The sequence below is a fragment of the Mytilus edulis genome, chromosome 6 (genome assembly GCF_963676685.1).
Source record: "Mytilus edulis chromosome 6, xbMytEdul2.2, whole genome shotgun sequence".
In the NCBI taxonomy this organism is placed as follows: Eukaryota; Metazoa; Mollusca; class Bivalvia; order Mytilida; family Mytilidae; genus Mytilus; species Mytilus edulis.
In genome coordinates this window covers 81,849,974-81,867,726 of record NC_092349.1, presented here as the reverse complement: position 1 = coordinate 81,867,726, position 17,753 = coordinate 81,849,974, and the positions used below count along the sequence as shown (strand labels likewise).

The 17,753-nt window shown below is 32.5% G+C and overlaps 1 pseudogene; it reads right to left on the bottom strand.

The window, feature by feature from the left end:
• Positions 1–4,841: 4,841 nt before the first annotated feature.
• Positions 4,842–14,214, bottom strand: LOC139528608 (carbonyl reductase [NADPH] 3 pseudogene; annotated as a pseudogene).
• Between the last annotated feature and the right edge of the window lie 3,539 nt (positions 14,215–17,753).

The window sequence follows — 17,753 nt, the reverse complement described above, 5'->3', positions numbered from 1 at the left end:
ATTACGATAACTGTTAGAAATTATTCTAATTCTACATAAATAAAACTTAAAACTTTTAAGTTCTTTAAAATAAACTGACTTTCCATGGCACACCTGTGTTGTTTGCATGCCTCCCGTGTGTATCTATACAAATGTATTCTATTTTCTATGAACAAAATACCAACATTGTTCTCTAAGAACCATTTACATGGTTTTTCTATGTATACATGAGTCAAATACTTGTTTCACTTTTTCAAAGGCTAAACCAATTTTAAAGCAAAATTTAAAAAAAACTACATAGTTACTGTGAAACTGCCTATTCTAGAGGTGGAGTGAATCAGATGTGGATACAGATCTTTTAGAATACATACAATCTAAGACTCTTTCATCTTGTAATAGTATTAAAACATTTGACTTTTCTACACTGTACACACGTATTCCCCATTCCAAACTAAAAGACAAACTGGAAGTGTTGGTATTGCTTTGTTTCATAAAAAAAGAATGGCCAACGAAGTATCTTGTCTCTGGGAGAGATAAACCTTTTTATATAAAAAATCACTCTGATTTAAACAAAAAATTCTCTGAAACTGACATTATCAAGATGCTTGATCTCTTGATTGACAACATATTTGTTACGTTTGGAGGAAGTGTTTTTCAACAAACCATTGTCCTTCCCATTGGAACCAACTGTGCCCCTCTTCTTGTCGACTTGTTCCTTTATTCTTATGAGGCTGACTCCATACAGGAACTTCTTAAGAAGAAAGAAAAAAGTTAGCAGTATCCTTTAACTTTACTTTCTGCTATATAGATGATGTTCTCTCACTAAATAATTCAAAAAAAGTAGGTTCGGTAAGGGACAATTTTGGCCCCAAATTTCAGGTTCTTCTGATGAGATTGTGGATATTTTTAAACACTTAAGTGTCTACTTCAGTGGATTCAATTAGTTTATGGGAAAGATTTGTACTAATTTAGTCATTTCAGACGCTCAAATGCTTGCTGATGAAAAATCTATCAAATATGCCATAATATGTCACTTTTCATATGTTTTTGTCAAAAATGCAAGTGGCTGCACCCGTGTTCATTCTCAACCTTTACATTTGTTATGTATTATCATCAAATACAACTTACATTTTAATATTAAGAATGAACACGAATGCGGCCACTTCCATTCCAGACGGAACCCGTCTAAAATTTAGCTTAAATGCTAAAATTGTGAAGATTTCAGTAATTTAGCATGACTTAATGATGTTAGTACCCGATATCTGTGCATTGTATTGTCAAAAACAGCCCATATTTATGTAGCAGAAGTATTCTACTTTCCAAATTAATAGCTAAAAGTTTATATTTTAACAATTGTGTAAACTTGCTATAGTTTGGGGCCAAAAGGGGGTCTTACTGAACCTACTCCATTGGTGACTATGTTGAACGTATCTATCCCATCGAATTAGAGATAAAGAATACAACAGATACAGTTAAGTCTGACTCATATCTCTAGAAAATGACAATGAGGTTCGGTTGAAAACAAAACGACAAAAGAGATGATTTCAGCTTCGTAATTGTGAACTTTCCATTTCTATGTAGCAACATTCCAGCAGCACCTGAATATGTATCTCTCAATGGATACGATATTCCCGGGCTTGCATTTCCTATCATGCTTTCCTTGATAGAGGGTTACTGCTCACAAGAAAGCTATTAAACTAAGAGTTCCAAAGGATGAAGCTGGAATCATCCTTTCGTTAATTTTACTGACTCCATCACGAGTTGGTTGACCGTTATGGAATATCCGTTTTACAGATAATAGCGAATATGTTCCTTGTGTTGTTACTACAATTCCGTTCCTTTTTCACGAATGCGACCTACCGATTAGACTTATTATCGGGTTTTTACTAACATTAGCAACACGACAGGTGCCATATGTAGAGCAGGATCTGCTTACCCTTCCGGAGAACCTGAGATCATCCCCAATTTTTTGTGGGGTTCGTGTTGCTAAGTCTTTTTTTCTATGTTTTGTGTTGTGTTCCTTTGTTTGTCTGTTTGTCTTTTTCTTTTTTAGCCAAGGCGTTGTCAATTTATTTTCGTTATATGAGTTTGAATGTTTATACACAAACATTGAAAAGACATGATAGAGTTCGGGAGTTGTTACATATCATTTATAGGTTAAAAAAATCTACACATTTTCTTTTAAAAGTACCAATATTTTCACCTAGTTTTATTTCATTTGGTAGTATATTCCAAAGTATTGAGGAGCTATATGTGAATGATTTTTTTTCATTTCATTTGTATTAGGCCTCACTACAGCTAGATTATTATTTACAGAAGATCTCAAATTTCTGCTGTGTAGGTTTATAATTGGACAACATATGTTTCTCGGTTTTTTTTATAGATTAGACCGTTTGTTTTCCCGTTCGAATGGTTTTACACTAATAATTTTGGAGCCCTTTATAGCTTGTTGTTCGTTGGGAGCTAAGGCTCTGTGTTGAAGGCCGTACCTTGACCTATAATGGTTTACTTTTATAAATTGTTATTTGGATGGGGATTTGCCTCATTGGCACTCATACCACATCTTCCTATATCTGCATAGTTCTTTAAGGTAATTGCGTGTTATTATTGAGAACTTTATGAACAAGAATCAATATGATGAGAGATCCTAGATTTGAAATTTAACCATTTTAGCTCTTTAGATAAATTAACAGTAGGTGTTAGTATTTGTGCTTCCCGTTTAATTCTGGCAGCTCTTTTTCTGCATCTTAACAATTCTTTGAATTTCATCTGCATCACAATTTCCCAATATTGAGCAAAAAAAATCAAACATGGGCTAAATATAAGCATTTTCTACTACTTGTATCTAGATATTTCCTTATTCTAGATAACAGTGCAATACGACAAATTATGCTTTAACATACATGATTTGAAATTTCCAGTCTAAATTTTTGTCAATATATATATCTATAAGCTTTTGTGTTTCAACAGATGTTATTTGGATATCTTGTATTGATATATTTAGTTTATGACCTATCAAAGCTCGTTTTTGTATCCGTTCCAACCCGCATAGAAGTTGTTTTTAAAGGATTCATTACCTTTTTGATGTTTAAACACCATTTTGTAAGTATTGGCATCATGGTTTACTTTTCTCTCTATCTTGTCCTTGTTTTTACCATGAGTATGGGGCCTAAATAAGATCCTGGAGAAACCTAATATTTAATAAAATCTGAATCTAAAGCTGTATTACCTGAGCACATTTTTGTGTGGTCTATTAGTATGACTCTAACCATTCACTGAATGATCGGATACTTTGTATAAATGTAATTTATGGCAGAGAATGAGACAACAAGATCAAATACTTTTTTCAGATTTACAAAGACTGTTTCTACAACATTGCGTCATCAATATGTTTAAGCCAGTTATCTATCAATTTGTTAAGGGCTTTTTGACATGCCGAGTGGTTCGATATAAATTCGAATTGTATATCTCGTGTAATAGTTTATAAAATATTTTATATTTTGACAGATAAAGATCAAATGTTTTGCAACATGTATTTCAAATACTTAAGATATAGTAAGAAATATTGATATAGGCCTGTAGTTTTCTGGTATATCTTAAATATTTGGCTATTTTTTGATTTTCTGGGAATACACCTTCTAGTATACTAAAGTTGATAAAATCTGTTATACTTGGTGTTAAAGCTTCTTATCTTAAGGAAAAATGAGCCAACATCATCTAGGCCAGTTGCTTTGGGCGTTTCTAGAAAGTAATTTTTTTAGTTTCATCCGTTTTGATAAATGTAATCTTAAATTTAACATTCGGGGGGATTTTATCTTGCACGAAATTATGTAATGTATTTGCTTGAAAGGATTTATTAGTTGTAATATATTTATCTCCTATTGTTAAGTTAAGTTTGTATTAAAGTGTTTTACTATATCTTGTATATTATCATATTTCTTATTGCTGAAAGTCATGGTAGATGGAATTTCATTTTTAACTTTAGGTTTTAAATCTTTGAGTAAACCCAGATTTCTTAAGGTTTTTTTTTTTGTATTTTCTATTGCCTGCTTGAAATAGAACTGTTTAATTTTTTTCTATCAAATTTGTACATTTATTGCACCAATAACGGAAGTTTATCCCAGTCCCTTTTGCTTTGGTAAATATTTTTTTCCTGAGCTTCTTTCACCTCATCTGTAAGCCAATCTGATTGCCATACATGTTTTATTCTGTTCACTTTAATGGGTGCATGTTTGTTAATTACTGACAGAAATAATTGATACCACATTTCCATGGCAGATTGAACATCAATAATGTGTTATATTTGTATTCTATTTGTTTTATTTAAATCTTTAAAAAACTTGTTTTCATTAAAGTTTTTAAAACATCGATATCATGTTTGTTTATGTCATAAGCTTGTCAAATCTTTTTATTTAATTTTCCTGTCATATAATATACTGGAAAGTTATCATTAAGGACTATTTTGGAGACATCTGTCTCAACTATGTTAATAAAACGATCAGCTGGATTCAGTAGATAGATAAAAACAATATAAATACTAACCATGATATTTGTTATATTGTTTCGTAATCAATCGTGTCAATTTTGTGATATAACTCTTCAATGTTTCGGCTCTTATATTCATGCCTTTCAAATATTCGGCTTTGAGCGTTCCTGATGAAGGTGAATCCAGATAAGCGCTTTGAACACATGAAATGTATAACGTGTTCTTTTAACTATATTTTTTTTATCATATTTTCATTCACATTACTCGACAGAAAGCAAAAACATAAAACTTTATTGTAAAAGCATTTGTTGTATAGATAAAACAATATTTTCTTTTAATCATTTATTTAAAGACATTTATTTATTTTTATTTTTTTTTATATAATAAGTTCATTTTTTTATTCGTTATAATCATTTAATCGTTTTGTAGCTAAAGTTTCATGCGGTTGAATCATATTCAGTAGTTATGCTGGTTTAATATTGCCTGCGGTACTGTATTGACATTTTATTTTTTGCATAGGATACAGTCATGATAAACTTTTCATTGAAGGCACCATAGACTTTATCAGTGGATTAGGCTGTAAGTTCCGTTCATCCCACTTTACTACCACCCTTTCACAAACCATTTCACCTGCTATGGATTTCTCGTCTGCTGGCAGAAGTGCAAGATAGACTGGAGTGTCAGCTCCTTGATCTACCGTCAGGGGGCCTTTATGATCGGACATGTCTGTGTCAACATACCCAGGACAACATGAATTAACCAAAATTTGTCTCTGATCTCCAACACATTACGCTGTAATATACTCGTCAACCGGTTGAGTCCCAATTTGGATACGCCATACGCAAACTGTCCAATATATAATTTAGGATTAAAGTTAGGACAATCAAAAAGATTGTAGTATTCCCATACAAGACTTGTTAGTTCTTTCACTGTAAGATTTTGACTGGCAAACTTCATTTTTGTCTCTTCTTTCATATTAAAAGCTGTAAAGTTGCCCAATCTACTTGAAACATTGACGACTCTAGCATTTGGTCTAAGGAGAGGAAAAAGGGCTTCCGAAATGTTGACAGCGCTTACATAGTTCGTCTCGATGACTTGGTTGCCTTCCTCCTTTGTATGAAATGGTATCATTATTCCTGCATTGTTTACGAGTATATCTAAGCCACCGTAAGTTTTCTCAAGAAAGTTTTTAATTATGTTAATGCTTTTTTAGTCTGTTACATCTAATTGGTGCAACTTTGGTGATAATCCTTCTTTCTCCAACTCATGAACAGCATCTCGTCCCCTTCGTTCATCTCTAGAAGTTAGGAACACGTCTCCGTGAAATTTCTGGCATAGTGCCCGAACAATACCAAATCCAATTCCTTTATTTGACCCAGTTACCTGTAAAAATATATGATAATCTAAAAATAAAAAAAACATGTTTTCATTACATAGTTAAGCACATACGCACCCATTCTCATCCAATGGGAACCTTCTATTTCTCATAATACATGGCTTTCCATGCACTCTAAAATGCTATACATGACTGATTTTTCATTGTAAACTAATCATAAAAGTGAACTCTTAAAAACTGCTCTAACTAAGTGTACAATTCCCCAAGGCAATTTCCAGAGGAAAAAAGCAAAAAAAATCATTTTGTTTGTCTAATTATTATAATAATAATAATTTATTGTATTAAAGTGTCACATACTTGTCTACAAAGTTATATACAAATTATATAATATACATTGCACAATAAATGAAATCAAATATAACTATAAAACTATAAAAGCATTTTAAGAAGAGATTTTAACATTATAAAAATGATATTTAATGGTACATATATAGTCCCCCCATAAACAAAAAAGTGGAAAAGGGGGAAAAGGGGTGGGTAAAATGCATGTAGTATTTAATCTAATTTTTATAAAATAAAATAAAAACAATATACTCATCAATAAATAAAACAAGCATCTGATGTTGAAATAATTGTAAATTAAAATTCATTGATGAAGTTTTTTCATTATTAAAAATTATACAATTTAAGAAAAGATGATTTATATACACTGAAAACATTGTGTGCTTTTTTTAAATGAAGGAATTCTAGATATATAAGATTAAATTGTACCTGAAGAAGAAAACATCTTCATTTTTGAATAATTTATCTTTTGTGTTACCACAAAACTATGTCATTGCTCTTTCATTCCATTAATAGAAATGGCCATTAGAAATGAAACACCCATTTTACTAACCATGTTAATATTTAAAGTGAGCTAATATCAAAATTTGATTATTACAATGAGAGACTAATTTTGTTATGTCACTCAAAGGTGTGAATATGTTCTAAATTGGTCAGACAATACTTGGTCATGTTTTATGAACATTTAAAACCCTCGGCTACGCCTCCCGCTTTAAAAATTCATAAAAAATTATCAAGTATTATCTAACCTATAAAGAAAGGGTTTTGAAATTTTTATTTTTTACAAACTGAATTTGATTAGTAAGGTCGATCATTTCGATTTTCCAGTAACGGAAAACATGTGTTGTCTTTTATACACAATTTTTTAAATTGTACACAAACACTAGTACAGCGTTTACATATCAATGACAGATGAGGATGATGATTAATGAAAACTATGACTTTTGATATCAGAAAACCCTCTTTAAGGTGGTATGGGTGTCTTCCTCCATCTTGGATTGTAAAAAACAGAGAATCAAGGGTCCAGATTTTCCATCAAATTTGATACAGGAATGCAGATGTTTAATGTACATTTTCATTTAAAAGTACCAATTTATAAGAATATAACTTCTAAATATTGATATTTTTGCAAATGTTAATTATTTTTGGTTGTTTTTATTTATTTTTTAAATTGGCATTTTAAGGGGAGGTAACTCTAAAAAAGTGCATTTTCTGAAGGATTCTGTATGGAATTTTCCTATTGAGTATTTTAGCCGGAAAAAACGTACGGTGACCCTATCTTTTCTTTTGATATTCTAAAAGCAGTGTCTGAAAGCTATCTTTTCCTGAAGTATTTAACAATTCTATCATTTGGTTTAGTTTCTAATCACAAAATGGTGTTTTTTCCTGTATTATCCATACAAAATGTGTGCTTTTGTCCCGTCCTGTAGCTTGAGAAAATGCGCGGTGACCTACCATTTTTATTATATTTTTCAACATGTATCAATAGATACAACGTTTTGGCAAAGTATGAACAAATTCTATCATTTTTATTTTAGACTCCCATACCACCTTAAAGTTTCAATTAGGATTCACAGTAATGTGCTTCCTCGAGTACGGAAGAACGTAGGGTCAAGCCTTGATTGGGTTGGGAAACCCAAAAACAATTAAGTTAACGCTTGCTTCATATCAACCAAGCATGTCGCATTTATAAATAAGGACATATACTGGTCGGCCAACAGTCAAAGAAATGTCTCCAGGTATAGTAACTATGGAATGCACTATCTCGTTAGAAATGATTTTCAAAGCCTGGCTCAACGTGTCCAAGCAGGATATAAATAGAGTGTACAGGTGTCACGTTATAATTATATAATGCGTCTGAGATTTAATTTGTACTAGAACACACCCGCGAAATCGCGGGCATTTAGAGCGTATTTGAAAGGATGTAAAGTGTTGTAGGAATAATTTTGTAAAAGATTTAATAACTTGAGAATTTCAGGAAAAGTATCAAAAGTCATAGGTACCTGGGGACAGGAAAATGTTTTTTTTAACCCTCCTCCTTTATTTCCAAAATTCACATTTTTTGTTTTCTATTAATTTCATTATGAACATACATTTAGTGTACATGTATTATGAACATTCCAGTCAGGAGCCTGTAATTCAGTGGTTCAGTGATATTTATTTTTCGTTCATTTTTTGTACATAAATAAGGCTGTTAGTTTTCTCATTTAAAGTTTTTTACATTGTCATTTCGGGGCCTTTTATATCAGACTATGCAGTATCGGCTTTTGCTTATTGTTGAAGGCCGATACCACATCTTCTTTTTTTGGTAAAACATTTAGTGACTTGAGTATTTCAGAAAAGGTATCAAAAGTCATCGGTAATTTGGGACAGGATAATTGTTTTTCTAGCCCGGCTCCTCCTTTTTCCACAAAAAAATCCTTTTTTTTTTGTTCTCTATTAATTTTAATGACACATGAATAATTTTAGCGCTTATCTGTATATTATGAACATTCATTAAAGGGGGGGGGTCGGGGCAGAGGCGAATTTAGGGCCCCCCCCCCCTTTCTGGAAAATAATTGGTTGCTTATACAGGGAATCACTGAAGCATGACCGGAGCGGGCCCCTCTTAGGCAGTCAACGGGCCTCTGCGTATGAAAATTTCTGGATCCACCACTGCGTAGGGCCCTGATCCCAATATCCCGGGCTTGAAAACATGAAATCCCGAGGTTATGAATTTATTATACAAATTAAATATCTCGACATCCCGAAATTCGAAAAAAGAAATCCCGGATCCCGAAATGGTCAATCCTGAAATTTCGATCTTAAAAACACCCGTTCGAGACGTCCCGAAAGTATATTTTCTTTTTACAGTCAATTCTCAGTGTAATAATTGATCCACAGCGGTCATTGATATATTATTCAGACCCTCTATATTAAATAAACCCTGTGACTGCCGTGGATAGTAAACTTGAAAATGATATCAGACATAAAATATACACTTTATTCGTAGTATATGTATTTGTTTCAAAGTAAAAAGAAAAACGCAAACCGGAGGTCTAATCTGACTTAAATTTCGTCCAATGACGGATATAAGACAGAAAATACACTGTATTCGTAGTATTAATGTATGTTCAAAGTATGCAGAAAAACGCAAACCGGAAGTCTAATCTGACTTAAAATTTCGCCCAATGACGGAAACATATCCGGACGTCTTTTTTCTTGTTTTTCACCCAAAATAACTCAATCTGAATAATCATATGAATGGATGACAAATATGGTTATGCACTGTACCCATAGGACACAGAGGCATGATGATTAATTTATTGTGGAAAGAAGAGAAGCGACACCCAAAATGAGGTCTTCTCGTTTAATAGTATAGATTTGTAACTTAATCGTTCATCAGATATTTATCAAAATGACTGATCTTTAATTTCAGATCAATTATGGCGCAATATTTATTTCATTCTTAATCAATTCAAATCCTTCATTATTTCAAGAAAACATATACACCCCATCTTAAAAGGAGAGAGAAAACATATACATGTTCTCTTTAAAGGAGAGGGAAAAACCAAAATAAACATATACACCTTATCTTTAAAGGAAAGAGAAAAAAACTTTAAAAAAAAACATATACACCTTATCTTAACGGAGAGTAGAAAAAAAGAAAAGAAAAGCCGATATACACCTTTAAAGTTGAGGGAAATAACAAAAAAAACATATAAACCTTATCTTCAAAGGCTAGGGAAAGAACCAAAAGAAAAACATATAATACACATTATCTATAAAGGAGGGGGAAAACATACACACCTTATTTAAAGGAGAAGGAAAATATATACACCTTATTTTCAATGGAGAAGAAAAACATATACACCTTATCTTTAAAGGAGAGGGAAAACATAAACACCTTATTTTTAAAGGAGAGGGAGAACATATACACCTCATCCTTAAAGGCGAGGGAAAATATATGCACCTCATCTTTAAAGGAGAGGGACAATATATACACCTTATCCTTAAAGGAGAGGAAAAACATATACACCTTATCTTTAAAGGAGAGGGACAACATATACACCTCATCCTTAAAGGCGAGGGAAAATATATGCACCTCATCTTTAAAGGAGAGGGACAATATATACACCTTATCCTTAAAGGAGAGGAAAAACATATACACCTTATCTTTAAAGGAGAGGGACAACATATACACCTCATCCTTAAAGGCGAGGGAAAATATATGCACCTCATCTTTAAAGGAGAGGGACAATATATACACCTTATCCTTAAAGGAGAGGAAAAACATATACACCTCATCCTTAAAGGAGAAGGAAAACATATACACCTTATCCTTAAAGGAGAAGGAAAACATATACACCTTATCTTTAAAGGAGAGGGAAAACATATACACCTCATCCTTAAAGGCGAGGGAAAATATATGCACCTCATCTTTAAAGGAGAGGGACAATATATACACCTTATCCTTAAAGGAGAGGAAAAACATATACACCTTATCCTTAAAGGAGAAGGAAAACATATACACCTTATCTTTAAAGGAGAGGGAAAACATATACATCTTATTTTTAAAGGAGAGGGAGAACATATACACCTCATCCTTAAAGGCGAGGGAAAATATATGCACCTCATCTTTAAAGGAGAGGGACAATATATACACCTCATCCTTAAAGGAGAGGGACAATATATACACCTCATCCTTAAAGGAGAAGGAAAACATATACACCTTATCTTTAAAGGAGAGGGACAACATATACACCTCATCCTTAAAGGCGAGGGAAAATATATGCACCTCATCTTTAAAGGAGAGGGACAATATATACACCTCATCCTTAAAGGAGAAGGAAAACATATACACCTCATCCTTAAAGGCGAGGGACAACATATACACCTCATCTTTAAAGGAAAGGTTAAACATATACACCTCATCTTTAATGGAGAGGGAAAACATACACACCTTATCTTTAAAGGAGAGGGCAAACATATACACCTTATCTTTACGAGAGAAACACTTATGAACCACATCAACAAACGACAACTATTGAACATTTGATTCCTGACTTAGGACAGGTGCAAACAAATGCAGCGGGTTTAAACGATTTTAATAGGTATCAACCTTCACCCTTATCTGAAACAATAGTGTAACATCACAACATAGAAAGACACACTATAAAATATTAATTGAAATGGCTTTACTCAATCAAAGGACATATTAACACCAAGTGAACATATACTGAACGTATTAATTTGATCTATGACAAAATGTAAATACAAAATCAATATTCTTATATTGTATATCTCTAATGTTAAAAAAAATGGTTAACTTAAAAATTGTGTTCTCCTCGCCCCCTTTTTATTTATCCTAACGCAATACAATGTATAGTCTTACTAACCTATTTACACGACACTAGTTTTCTATCTATTCTATTCACGTGATTCAAGATATAAACCCGATTATTATCATGTTAAACAACTAAATATATAAATATGCATGTACATGAATTAGATTTAAGTCAATGAACAGTATGAAGTTACTTTTATGTATTTTTTTCAATTCATGAAAAAATAATATTTGATAGAATCTTTAATAAAATCTTAATAGTTCCTGAACGGAACTGAGTGGAGAATAGAAATATTCAAAATCAATTGCATTTGGATATTGACATAATTAACGTTTATTCATTAGGCTATTCTGGATTTAACTTTATCTGGAACGCTCAAATAAAAACAAAGCAAGACTGTTTGAATACCTAAACCCGTCAAGAGCCACATGAGCAAACGGGGCCTTAAAAAATAGCCAAATTCACCAAAGGTAAACTTCGCCTGAGGAGGTTTGAATCATGTTTCTCAATTCTTTTTAAAGTTTATCAACGGCGATGAAAACGACATGTTATACATGTCATGCGTCCAACTGAAAGCGAAATTGTCGAGTTTGATCGTCCCTGATTAATGTAAATCAAGAAAAGCGGGACGCACGAACTTTGTGAAGTGTCCTTTTAATTTTCAAGTATATACTGTTATTATCAGGATTTTTTGCAAAACTATCGGAATCTTTTGAAGATACGTTCCCTAAAAGTGAACCATATTAGACTAGGTATATATAGTCTATTGTTCAAGTTTGTACGGTGACCTATAGTTGCTTTACGTCATTTCTGGTGGAGCGGAAAGTTATTGCATTAGAAATCATATCACATCTTAATATTTTTATAAGCATTGGTAGAATTTATGGATAAGTTGCTTTATGTGCACATGCATAAAAAAAATAAGCCTGTGACCCCTATTTTTTTTTCTTTTGCAATGGTTGGCGTACTGTAATATTTTCATGTTTTGTAAATATTGACCTCTGAGAATTTGCTCAGAGAATTTGGCTTGATAACTGTTTATTTGTGTACAGAGAAAATTAATGACGCAAGGCTAATTTGACAAATAGCTAGTTTTATTATCTGCAGTTAAACTTAAGCTGTCAGATGTAATTAAGACAAGTAACGATGTCAAGGGGTAATAAAATTAGTTATGCATATTGTTTAAGTCTTGAGTGAAAGTAATTAAACTTTCTGATAAAGGTCAGTTAGTAAATATACTGGCAGCTTGTGTGTCATCTATGATACTGTAAGATGTGATTTACTTGAAAACTTGAATCAGTTAAGATTCTGGAGGACCTGTATTCAAAGTTTATATGTTTAAACTTTGTAGTTAATTTGTCAATAAGTCTGAAGTAATGTATATTGGTGAATAAACTTGTAAATATATATCGTATTATTTAGTTTTTATTTCATATCGGTTGAGAATAAGCTTCTCTTATTGGATAAAAAGGGACCACCTGACATTCATTATTCTTCAGTAATAAATTCCATTGGTCATTAACAGAACGAAACGGACCAGAAAACCGGTCGTTAACGGATTTTCACATGATAATGGTTCCATCTGGTAATGACCGCTGGGGCGTTGTTTCTCTGTTAATGACTGGTGGGGCGTTGAATCTCTGTTTAGAGAGATGTCCCTTCAATAAAACATTTTCCTGTTTTCAATATTATATTTAAGTTGTTAAATTGTTTACTATATGTTTTGGTAAATTATAGAATTATAGAGAACTTAGTATTCATATATATATACTGAAAAATTGCACTAAAATGAATGGCATTATTGCTACGACTGGTTTTAACTCTTTGCCATAGAAATCGTACAACTACTCGAGTTTGCTTTAGACATTTTGAATCTATGAGAATTTTCTGAAACATGGTTCCTCAATGAAATAAACATAATAGTTTTTGAATAACTGGTCAATTTCGTGATATATGGACTGCCCGTAGGATAGTGGTATTGACTGTGACAGCGATAATGACCTCGCCTTCGGCTCAGTCATTATCACTATCTTATTTAATACCACTGTCCTGTGGGCAGTCCATATATAACGATAATGACCAGTTATTCAAGAACTATTATATAAATAATGTTCATGGGATTTACCACAGTATATATTGTTGAGTCATAGTATGGCTATGTCCGTCCGTCTGTGTCGTTGTCGTTCCTCCCCTTGGTCACGTTATAGTACTGATAAAAACATGGTATATAAAAATCGCACAAAATGGAAAGGAAGAAGGTCTATTTTCCTTTGCCTATTTCGAGATTGCATATCACATGTACATTTGTATACAAATTTGTCACAGTTACAATGTAAAAATAATGTGAAAAGATCTTCTCTGTATCTTTTGTACTAAATATTGATTGAATGTTTGCTTAACATTCAGTGGCAGTTTATCCTAACGGTCTATCTTTCATATGAGGAAAGAAAAAAAATTAATATACAGAACATATGTAAACTTATTTTAATTGTGACAGTTATTGACATTAACAAGTGTATTTGACACATCAATAGATTTGCAGATACTACGCAATAAAGGTATTTTTCTCGATAAGCATTGGTCCCATATAAACATACAAGACCGGTCAATTACATATTAGTTAATGAAGTAATAAGAAATAAAATAATTTACCACTGCCACTTTCCTTTCACCCATATTTCCTCACCTTTTTCAGAAGGTTTTTATCAGTTGTGATAACAAAGTGTAATGTGTAAACATATGTGTTTAATTGTGTTACAAAAGTACGTAAGATACATCTTCGTTACGAAATACACAACAAGTACAGTAAAATTGGTACCGTCAATGTTATAACGATATACGTTTATAATAAATGGAAACAGTTGTTTGATTAATTGATTGATTGATTGATTGATTGATTGATTGATTGATTGATTGACAATTATTTCATGCATGTTTCGGACGAGAACAGGTTAACTATCAATACAATAAGTACGTTCTGCAAGGTATGAGTGGACCGAAATGAAGGGTGGGAAATTATGACTGAATATGTTGGATATGGACCGAAATTCAGCCCATTAATATGCAACCAACGGACCCCTTAGAGTATTGTTGTAAAAGTGCTTTCATGTACAGAGAACACAGCAAACACAATAACGTCAGTACAACAAAATTAAGATAGTCGGTAGGATAAATGTGTTACATATTTAATTAGTGACCTTATACGATCTAAACATATATACGGTGTCAGTAAATTCAATAGGGGACTCGAACTTCATTCTCTCTCTCGTACCATATGGACTTTACTGCCCCGTATGTATATCGTTTACGTTACTAGCCCACTATGTAACTAATATTGTGCTACGTTTTGTACGGGTATATTCTTCTCGTCAAGCATTTATGCTATACAGCAAAACAAGATATGTTCCTTCACAATGCTTTTCCATCAGTAGGCTTGATATCTCTAGCCTGTTAATATAACTGTATTAAATACCAAATATAGGGACTGAGATCGACATCATACGACAGCAAGTATTGTCGCTGCGGACAATGGCAGTCAACTGTTATCGTCAAATGTCTAATCATTTACTACCTTATAGTAAACAAAATGTATTTCACAGTGATGAAAGAGTTATTCCCAGAACCAAGTTTGTTTACATTATCTCTGCGGAAAATAGAAGACCACTCAATATTTCACCAATGTCCTCAAATCTAAAGTTTGGCTGATTGACCTTGTATTATGTCAAATTGCCGAAACACAGGATACGCAACTCTTCACTATGAAAAAGTCGACATTATAGGAAGGAAAAAAGTATATCAAAAATACCAAACTCCAAGTCAAATTCAAAAATAGAAAGTCCATGAAAGCTGACAGAATCAAACGCAATCAATCAACGGAAGAGATGGAAAACAACGGTCATATTCCTGACTTGGTACAGACTTTTTCCAAAAAAAATGATGGGTTAAGCCTGTCGGTGAAGGAACAGTATTAACTCTTATCATAAGACATTATAAGTTTGAACTATACTGATAAAATAATAAATTTCTCGTATCGTACATGATGTTTCGTCCTCTTTCTTCAAACCAAACCTTTGAGACAGCAAAATTGAAAATGAATCAAGCAACCGGTGTTATTCGCACGGAATTTGCATCATATGTTTTTGTTTTGTAACTACCAGTGTTGGTACGTAAGGCTGTCTATTGGCCCATTATTCTTAAAGTCACCATTTGTCAAAATGAATGTTTGTTTTGATATCGGGCTAAGTTCAGGATATATTTGTTTCTGGTCACATGATTATGTAATTGCTGTAACAATAAGTTTGCAACATTCTCATATATCATAGACAGTTGTCGTTAACTTTTAGTTTTATCTTCTTATATTTAAGTCATATGAAACTTTAAATTTTAAAAAAAATTAATACATTGTATATACGTGAATGGCTATTTTACTATAAAACAAGTGTACGTGAACTTTCATTTAAAAAAAGTTCCTTATATTATCAAAATCTTCATAAATATACCGCTATTGAATTATTGTCTTCCCGTACACTAATTCGCCGATATTTTCCCGTACGCAGTGATCTTAACTACGAGACCTCTCGTTAGAACTTCGGCCACCGCACAGCGCATGCGTGAAAGGGTAACCGTGACGAAGGAATGTAAACAAACGTGCACTAGAGGGTAAATAGTAATAACAGATTCTTGAAGAACATATTTAATACAAAAATTATTTAACAACTGTTAAGGAAAAGTATAAATTAAGAAATAAGAATGCAAGGAAAATATGAAAAACAAATTATGGTTCTATCAATTCACTTCATTATCACGTGCTCTACGTGCTCTGTGTAGATTGTTCATCAATGTCACGATCCGGTAAACTTCGGCAAAAAAGTTAATTAGCTTGCGATCAACAATCACTTAATTAAATATTATTTGTCGATAATATGTTATAGATTCGTCATATGAACCGATTATCATGCAGGTTGTCTGCATATTGATAATTGTAAAATATCAGCTGCAAGTCACAATATCAAGTTTTTTGTCGAGTGAGTTCAGCGAACGAGTTCAAAAAGTGTTTTCTTTGTTATACCAGTAAATAGTTATCAAAAGTATCAGGATTATAATTTTATACGCCAGACGCGCGTTTCGTCTACATAAGACTCATCAGTGACGCTCAGATCAAAATAGTTAAAAAGCCAAATAAAAAGAAAGTTGAAGATCATTGAGGATCAAAAATTCCTAAAAGTTGTGCCAACTATGGCTAAGGTAATCTACTCATGGGGTAAGAAAATCCTTAGTTTTTCGAAAAATTCAAAGTTTTGTTAACAGAAAATTTATAAAAATGACCATATAATTGATATTCATGTCAAGACCGAAGTGCTGACTACTGGGCTGGTGATACCCTCGGGGACGAAACGTCCATCAGCAGTGGCATCGACCCAGTGGTGTAAATAGTTATCAAAAGTACCAGGATTATATTTGTTTACGCCAGTAAACCAGATGATGACGTGATAAGTTCGGATCGAACTTATCAAATTCGGTTCATTGATTATGACGTCGATGATATTTTTGGGTCAAAGTTATTAAAGCCAGGTCAATGTATTTGACGTCACAAAGCCGTGATATGCAATTTTATTAAAAGCTGAGCAGAGTGGTACAGACAGTGGGACGACCGATAGATATAAAAAACAAAGTGCATACAGAACTAAGTTTAGTAAATATGCATGCATTGGTTCAATGATTCCGATAACATCAAAATTACAAGATACTCGTTTAGACTTTAATGGACCAGAATTACATGATATATCATATCTACAGAACAACATAACAGTCACGTCGATAATAGAAAAAAATGTCTGCTAATATTGGAGAATATGGACCTAAAAATATTTTAAAGTTCATTTTCTTCCGTTATTGGTATCATATTATAATAAAATAGTATGATAACCTTTTGAACATATACTCTCTTGTTTAGAGCTCATTCAGTGTTGTCAATTGAAAGCAATTGAATGTTTCGTGCAAAATGTATTAAACGACTTTACAACTAAGTCAACTTTCGCCAATTTTAAATACATGGTGCATGATTATATTTTTATCACATAAAACTTGTCTCTCAAGAATTTTTAATAATCAAAGTACATTGAAGTATTCTGATGATACTCATTTTGTCTATGCTTCAAATTGTTTTTGTCAATATTTTTGACGTCTAAGTATAGAAAAAACTTCAGCTCGTTGTCGTTAAAACTATATTTTGCCATTAAAATTAGAAAGATCATATCATGGGAAACATGTGTACTAAGTTTCA